Source organism: Cavia porcellus, unplaced genomic scaffold (assembly GCF_034190915.1).
Source record: "Cavia porcellus strain 051 isolate PalLab524CR breed Dunkin Hartley unplaced genomic scaffold, mCavPor4.1 scaffold_2, whole genome shotgun sequence".
Taxonomy (NCBI): domain Eukaryota; kingdom Metazoa; phylum Chordata; class Mammalia; order Rodentia; family Caviidae; genus Cavia; species Cavia porcellus.
The window spans coordinates 43,764,484-43,773,044 of NW_026947485.1; the positions used below are offsets into that span (position 1 = coordinate 43,764,484).

Below are 8,561 nucleotides of genomic sequence, written 5' to 3' on the forward strand. Positions count from 1 at the left end.
AGACATGGTTAGGGTGAGTGGAGACAAAACAGTTAAAGTGTTGACAGGATACAATGTGTGAGAATTTATTAATAGGGTGGATTATACATGGAAGAACAATGGTGATGACACCACTGGAAAGTGTGAACTTTCTATTAGGTCCCATTTTAATCACTGTCTTTAATCAATCTGCAAATGATATAAACAAGACAAAGTCACTGATACAGTAACCACATTTGTTTTGTCTTTCTTTGTTGGGCTTTTTATTTTTTTTTTTTGTTTGTTTGTTTGATTTGTTTGGTGTTGGGACTTGAGCTCAGGAGCTTGCACTTTCCAGGCACTGTAATTAAAAATAGTTAAACTATGGAAGAGCCTGGGTGCCCATCAAGATGACAGATAAAGAAAAGGTGCTTTGTTTGGACTTCAGCTTGTAGGAGGCAGTTGTATGACTTCTTAGCCTGTATAAAAAGAAAAACCAATTCTTGATTATATATCCTGTATATCCTGATGCTTCTTTTTCTCTGGGAACTCAAAGTAATTCAATAACAAACACTCTATAGTGGCTTGTATAGCTCCCGTAGGTACATGTCCCATCCTTCTTTGTTAACATTCAGTTTCCTAGAAAATTGAAAACAAATGCAGACCATGTTAATATTTCCTTTGAATACAAATCACATCAGCATTGCTTCTGTTAACCTTTTCTATTTATTGTGTGCTTCAGTCAAAGGCCCAGCTCCCAAGTAAAAGTGGTGATTATCGCTCCTCTAAAGTGATCCTTCTTTCTTCATTTCCCTTTTATTCCATGCAGGCTATAAGCCTGTTGTTTGGTGTCACTCACACCAGGATGGGTCTTCTGTCTTCAGGAAGTCTCTTCAGCCATACCTAGAACTATGCTGATCTGACTTAGTTGGGCTTTTCTTACTCAAAAGGACACAAGCAGTTAACTATCACACCTTGTAAACATGTGTCACAAGAGACACACCTCCTCCAACCAGGCGTCACCTTCTGACAGCACATTTATGAACTTTTCAATGGATCAGTGCACTATGGAGTATAGTACCCCGTGATTCAATCACCTTACAAAAGCCTCACCTGTGAGTACCTGAACCTTTTGGGGAACATTCTAGATATCAACAATAACAGCCTATTTATAGTAGTTGAATTTTCTGGTCTAACCCGTCAACCTCATCTCTTAACGGCAAAGAAATAACGTGATGAGACACATAGCTCCATTTTACCTGTCATACTGATGCTAATTCTGCTTGAGGTTTGGTATATATTGCATACAACACTTAATTTACACCCAAAATTACAGGTCAGTGAAGAATCTAGAAACCTTTAAGTGGTACCAGTGGGGAAGATAAGGAGAGGAATCATTGGTAAGCAAGAAAAGTGTGTGCTGAACTTATTACTCATAGAGCCAACAGGAGCAAGGAAGGGAGCATCCCCGCAGTGCCGGCAGAACAGCCAGACTCAGCTGAGGAAAAACACTTCTGCCCTGAATTAAGGTTATGGTCTACTTTACAGAATTCTAGACACTTTTCATTTTTCTTAATTCAGTACAAATCTGAAGCCTATCTTCTGTTAGGAATGGTGTATCTAGGTGACAATAAAAAGTGAGCCTGTATTAGTGTTCTGGGACTGCTGTAATAAAAAGTCATGCACTCGGTGTACTAAACAGCAAAACATTATTTCTTCTGTCTGGAGTCTGGAAGCCCAAGTTGAAAGTGCTGGAAAATTCACTTTGTAGTGAAGCCTTTCATCCTGATTTGCTGACGGCCACCTTGTCACTATGTCCTCAGAAGACCTTTTCTCTGTGCCTGTGCAGAAAAAGAAAACCCTCTCTTCTGCCTTCATCATCTTATAAGGAATCATTCCTCTCTACTTGGGGCCCTACGTTTCTGAATTTATTTAACTTTAATTAGCTGAAACACTCTGTCTTCACATACAGTCATTAAAAGAGTAATCATTGCAATAAGTGAATTTGGGGAGACACTACTCAGTCCAAAATGTAGACCACTGATTTCTTTTGTAGTAATGAAGAAGTAGTTTACAAACGTGCCCTCTATTAAATGAACACCAGGGGACCCATGATTTATAGATGCCATGACTATATTACTACATAATCACTGCATATGAGATATGACTACTGGATAATAGACTCATATAAGACAAATGCACAAAACATTTCTTACAAAAACATAGTTTAGTAGAACTAAAATCCTATGATAGTTTCCTATTAGTAACATGAATAGAGACTAAAGCATGACTTAAACAATTAGTTTCAAGAATTAAAGGCTAAGCAGAAGAATAATTTGTAAAGTCATAAATCATTCATTTTATTGTAGGTATTACCTGACCACCAGTACATTATAGAAGCAATATGTTTATTTATTTGTTATGATTTTTAAAATAATGTACCTACCAGAGTATAAACTTTATTATTTTTCTTGCTATAAGTTTTCATTTAGCATTTGATGAGAATCCATGACCATGAGGTGCTTTATCAGTTTGTACTTTCTGAGGTAATCCTCCTCCCCTTGGTACTGGGAATCAAACTCAGGACCTTGTGCTTGCCAGGCAGGCGCTTATGCCACTGACCTACATCCTTAGCCCTTTTGTCTGGTTAAAAAACAGCAGCAATAACACAAAAACTATGTTTTATTTAGTCACTATCTTTTAAGTCATTTATTAAGGTTAAGAAGCAAAACAAATCTGTAAGTATATTTTAGTATTTTGAATTTAAACTCTGTAATCTATGTTTTATGATCAAAAGCTTGCTAACTCATTTTGTCTGGTGCTATTCAATACATGATTTTTGCATGCTAAAGTTTACTAGATAGTAGAGCAAACTGCAGACCCTTAAGAAATTTCCTTTATTTTCATGAGCTAGTAGAAGCCATGCAGGATCTGAGAGGAGAAAAAAGAAGCCAGTTGGCCCTTCCCAGCATATGGGCTGAAAGACAAAAACATTGCACCCCCACTCCTTACATCACAAGCAACCAGCTGATTTGGAGGAATGCAGGCTGAGTTGTTAGCAACTGAGATACAAAAACAATTAATACTTGTATTGTTTGATTGACTTTGCAGTCCTAGAACTGATAGTCTGAGTATCTATTGAGAGGATAACAATACATAATATAGCAAATATGGGGGATTTCCTGCTGCCTTGAAATCCAATATTATTCTCACTGCTTTGGTTTTTTTTGGGGTTTTTTTTTTTTTTTTTGTTTTGTTTTTTGTTTTTTTTTTAATTGGTACAGGGATCGAACTCACGACTGCCTGCTTGCAAGGCAGGCGCTTATGCCGCTGAGCTAAATCCCCAGCCTCACACTGTTTTGTTTTATCATCCATTTTATTGTCTTGTTTTATTTAATGCATTGTTTTGTTTTTTTATTCTGTTTGGTTTTATTTAAATTTATTATGTCTGATGGCATAGGTGGAAATTTTCCAGATAACAAGAAGCATTATGGTAGTCATTATTGATTTCCTATTACCCTGTTTTGAAGCCCTGTATCACTTGCACTGTTTTGTTTTCATTGGCTTTATTCTGTTTTATTTTTGTTTGATTTTATTCTCTTTAAAAATTGTTTAGAAAAAAAAGAAATTTATTTATCTAGTAATCTAATACTTACAACTGATATATTGAAACACTGCTAAAAGTAGAGGTGTCCAAAGTTCTCCTACAAAGAACAAGACTGTCCTTCTTTAAGCCAAAGTCTATCACATTGAATTGTTAAGCAAATACAAAGCAGAAAAGAAAAAGAAAGCAACAGTAGAAAGCACTTTTTTTGGACAGAGAGTTTTAGTTTTCTGGGGTTTTTTCTTAATTTTTATTTATTTATTTTAAGGAGATTCAAATCAAACCAAATGAAACAGAAAAAAACAAACAAAACAAAGCAAGGAAAGCTCATTTCCTGCATTGACTGCCAGTCCCTCAGTGTAGGGAATGGGCTAGACAGCTGGGTCCTCCCATCCGGGGTTCCGGGAGTAATGCAGAGGTTCGGAGAAGTGGTTCCCTGATGCTCTCCCAATGGAGCCTTGGGGCATGGTTTCTTCTCCAGGTCCACGTTGTGCTCTAAAGTATTTCTTTCTAATAAATTGACTATATATTTCCAAAGTTCTGAAATGCCCAACAGACCCTAGAAAGACCTCTCTTTAGGCTCCTGGTTGAAACCAGCAGCTACAACAAACTGCTGGCCTTGATTCAGGGTCACTAGACAGACTTTTAAAGCCACACTTCTTTCCTCAGGCCCTGCTATGATTTAGATCTGGGATGTCCCCCAGATCTAAATTTGGGTCAAGGGAACACTATGCTGACCAGTGGACCACTGGTCCACTCATGAGATCATAGCTCATTTGCTCTTTGAATACAAGTCATGAGTGGTGTGACCTAGAAGGATGCATCTCCAACTCCAGCTTCTCTCTTTAATTCTGCTTTCTGATGACTGTGACATGAGCAGCTTTTCTCTGCTCAGGGCTCTCCACCATGCCACTTGGGTGCTGGGTCTTTTGTCCCAGTAATGACAAATGACTAAGTAGACTTTGTTGTAGCGCTTCTTCCAATTCACTAATGGAAGCTCTTATGGAGAGCCCTCTCTATAGACCTGGAGGAAAATTACCATCTGGTCTTCAGGATCATCTGCTAGCTTAATGCTAGCAGATTTTACCTGTGAGGCATATGAAGTTCAGGCACCGTAGCTATTTTCCTAACCCTTCTTTGGTCCACTTTAGTGTATTGAACCAAATAAGCAATTTATACTGCTACATTTAACAAATTTGAATCATTATTTGTTATTAGCGCAAATGTTTCATTTTTATTGTAAATTATTAAAATGAAGTTTACCCCTGGTCTAAAGTACTAGGTTAACATACCAAGAATCACTTTTTTAAAAGTCAAATTAATTATACTTACATTATAGCTTAGCATCTTTCATCTTATAATCTATTTTAAATGTTTTATTTGCATTGTCCTTTGACTAAATAATCTCACAAAATAAATTCAAGTCAGTCTCCACCCTGGTTGCAAATCACTTTATAAATACCACCCTCTAGTGTTGGAAAGAGGCAATTTGCATTCTGGCTTAAGAAAAGTTCAAATCTTTTTAAACTATTGGGCAAAGTTTGAATGTCTGGCACGGGCAGACCAGACAACATAATGAACTCTATTTACAGTAATACAGTCCCTGCCAGGAAGAAACTTGTTTCAGTTCGTTGGCAAAACTGCAAATGTTTTTTTTTAAATAGTTGCATAAATACAAGGTACTAAAGTTCATTTCCGATTCCAGATGAATAAATACAATAACAAAAAAGATGAATGACCCACTTTAGTTTCAGCCTGTGAAGTAAGATATAATACCATCTTTTTATGAGCACATATCACCTTATAATGAAATGCCAAATCACGTGGAAGAATGAGGCAGGAGGATGGGAGGATCACTGTGAGTACAAGACTAGCCTAAGCTACAACGTGGGTTCAAGGCCAGCCTGAACTGCATAATGAGACCCTGTCTCAAAAAAACAAAAAAAGAAAGAAAGAAAGAACGGAAAATCCGATATAATCATTTTGCCTCCTAGAGTTTAGATATTAACACCAAAGGCCACTGCAATATAAATGAGGATATGCAAATATAAATATCATATATAGTCTTACTATCACATAATTCAGTTTATCATGAAGTTCAATGTAAATTGGGTCTGGATTAATCTAACATAATGAGAATATATTTAAAGAAACTAGTAGTCTTCTTCATATAATTAATTTAGGTATAATTTTCAAAGTTACTGATTTTCAACATTTTGATATTTTATTCTGATGAGAAATGAATGAAGTACTTATACAGTGTTGCTAGATTCTCCAGGACACTTTTTAGAAGGAATATTTTCAGTAAGTCCTTCACGCCTTTAACATGCATACCCATTCTGTCCCATTTTTGCCATTAACATATACATTCAAGAAAGTAAACCTAAATGAGATAAAATTAGAACAGTAATACTTCTGTCTGAAAAACTAAGTATTAACTAAGGGGTAAGTTAAACACAAAATCACAAAAAAAAATCAATAACAAAAATAAGCAGGAAAATGTGCATTTACAAAATCCATCGGGCTTCTATCAGTTTCAGTCCCAAACTCAGGCGAGGCACAGGCACAGCATACTAAGGGATGGGGTTAGGTTATTTTGGCCATGAAGTGACTGATAGAGAGTTCAGAAATATTCATCATGTGGCAAGAGAAAGGCTGGAGTAAGCACAAGTGGAACCAAGCAAGATTCAAATGAATTGAACTGAGCAGAAAGAGAGAACTAGACATCCAGTAGATCCAGACAGCTGCAATGAAAGTCAAGCCTAGCGCTCTGTTATTTAAACAAAGTAGATCTTGTTGAATTCCTTTGATCTGGTCTATTTTGGGAAGCTATTCTTACTGTACATTCTCTTAAACAATTCCTATCATTTAGTTTTCCTTCCCACATAAATTTTTTTTAATTAGATATTGTCTTAGTTACTTTTTACTCATCACTGAGGCAAAATACCTGATGCACCAAGTTGGGAAAGGAAAAGTTTATTTCTTACAGCTTTTGGAAGTTTCAGTCCATACTCAGTTGGCAACACGGCAGGATGGCATGGCGGGGCAGCAGTTCATGGCAACTGCAAACAGCAAGGCAGAAAGCAATGAGAGAGAGAGAGAGAGAGAGAGAGAGAGAGAGACCTTCCTGCCATTACCTTGTATGCTGGCTGCACCCCTATGTGGATGTAGCACTGACACCATCAATCCAAGCTCTAGACAATGAACTAATCACAAATGCGTAATGCAAAGGCATGAGGCCTGGGGGCCACAGACATAAACCAGGCCAGGCATGGAACTTCCAACAGGACAGAAAGAGAAAAGAAAATGCATTTGAATGAACTTGAACATAAGTGGAGAGATGGTTCTGAAAAGATAGGAGCCAGACTGATAAAAAGTCTTAAATTTATGGGCTTAGACGTTTAACAGCTAAGATATTAATGTAGCTCTTCCTATTATCCCCTGATGTTTTGGTAAGTTCTGATTTTGGGATCACTTCTATTGACAAAGCCTTGACTTCTGATAGTGCTTTAGTTTCAAGGTAACAAGTGTATTGCATAATTTTCTTATTATCTTGTTATACAGTTGGTTAAATAAAAAAATTTAAAGAATGAGATGAATTAAAAAAAAATCAAAGAGCATACAGAGGGATGATTTGGCCCTGCAGACCGCAGGCAGCCTGAACTTCTTAATGGTTTGAATTGCATTGAATGCATTCAGTGAAAAATACCATGTTATTTGCTTCCTTTACTATATTTTTAAAAGAACTATGAGACATTTGCCTTATTGTCCCTTTTGACTAATAATTTATTTTGGCTTTTTCAGAAACTGCTGTTTTCATAATTTAAAAATTATTGTGATGCAGCAATAATAAAGCCAAATTGGTGAAAATTCTCAATTGTCAATTTCCGTAAGTCTAAAAATAATTTATACAGGAAAGAACAATGAGGCTGCCTCTCTGGGCCCTGTGAGTCAGACTTTCAGGCTTGGACTGCCTTTATAATCGCTCTGCCCTTCAGCTGTTCTCTATGGTCTCTGATGCACGTACCAGATTCTAGCTTTGGCACTCCCAGAAAGAAGAAAGGAAGGAAGAAAAGAAGAAAGAAAGAAAGAAAGAGAGAGAGAGAGAAAATCTAATTGAAACATTGGCCAAAGACCTTAATACACCTCACCTCTTGGGCATGCAGATGGAAAATTAGCAGATTAAAATATATTCCACACATTGTTAATAATCAGGAAATGTAAATTAAAACCATATGAGATACCACCATTCATCTATGAGGATGGCCAAAATATGGAACATCAAGAACACCATAGACTGATGAGATGTTGATCAGCAGAACTTTCATTTATGCTGGAGGGATAAAAATGGACAGCCACTATGGAGGGAAGGCAGGTTACAGTTTCTTACAAAACTGAATCACACTGTTGCCATACTCTTTTTCCCCAGTGGAGTACAAAACATACTATACAAAAACTGGCACATAGATGTACAGTAGATTTATTAGCATTTGCTAAAACTTGGAAGCAACTAAGATGTCCTTCAGTAAGTGAATGGATACATAAATATAGTACATACAGAAAATGAAATATTATTCAATACTAAAAGATCTTTAGCTATCAAGCCACGAAAAGATACAAAAAATCTAAAATGCATATTATTAACGAAAAAATTCAAAAATGCTACACACTGCATGATTCTAAGTATATGGAATTTCTGAAATGGGGGCAACAAAAAAAAATCAGTAACTTCCAGGGCTTGGACTTGAGGGAAAGGATGAACAGGCAGAGCACACAGGCTTTTTAGAGTAGGGGAAAGTCTCAGTATGATACTATACTAAGGAATACATATATTTGGGTATAGAATGCCTACTGGATGTAGAAAACCAAAATCAAACCCTAATGTGAACTATGGAATTCAGATGTTGTATTAATGTAGGATATTACAATGTACTAATATAGGTTTATCAGTTGTAAAGAATGTGCCTCTCTGGTGGTTGATGTAGGTAATGGGAAAGTT

The 8,561-nt window shown here is 36.5% G+C and overlaps 1 non-coding gene across 1 annotated transcript; it reads right to left on the reverse strand.

The window, feature by feature from the left end:
- Positions 1 to 4,060: 4,060 nt before the first annotated feature.
- Positions 4,061 to 4,196, reverse strand: LOC111758425 (small nucleolar RNA SNORA2/SNORA34 family). Its single transcript, XR_002792600.1, has one exon. It is a non-coding gene; the product is annotated as a small nucleolar RNA SNORA2/SNORA34 family (small nucleolar RNA).
- Between the last annotated feature and the right edge of the window lie 4,365 nt (positions 4,197 to 8,561).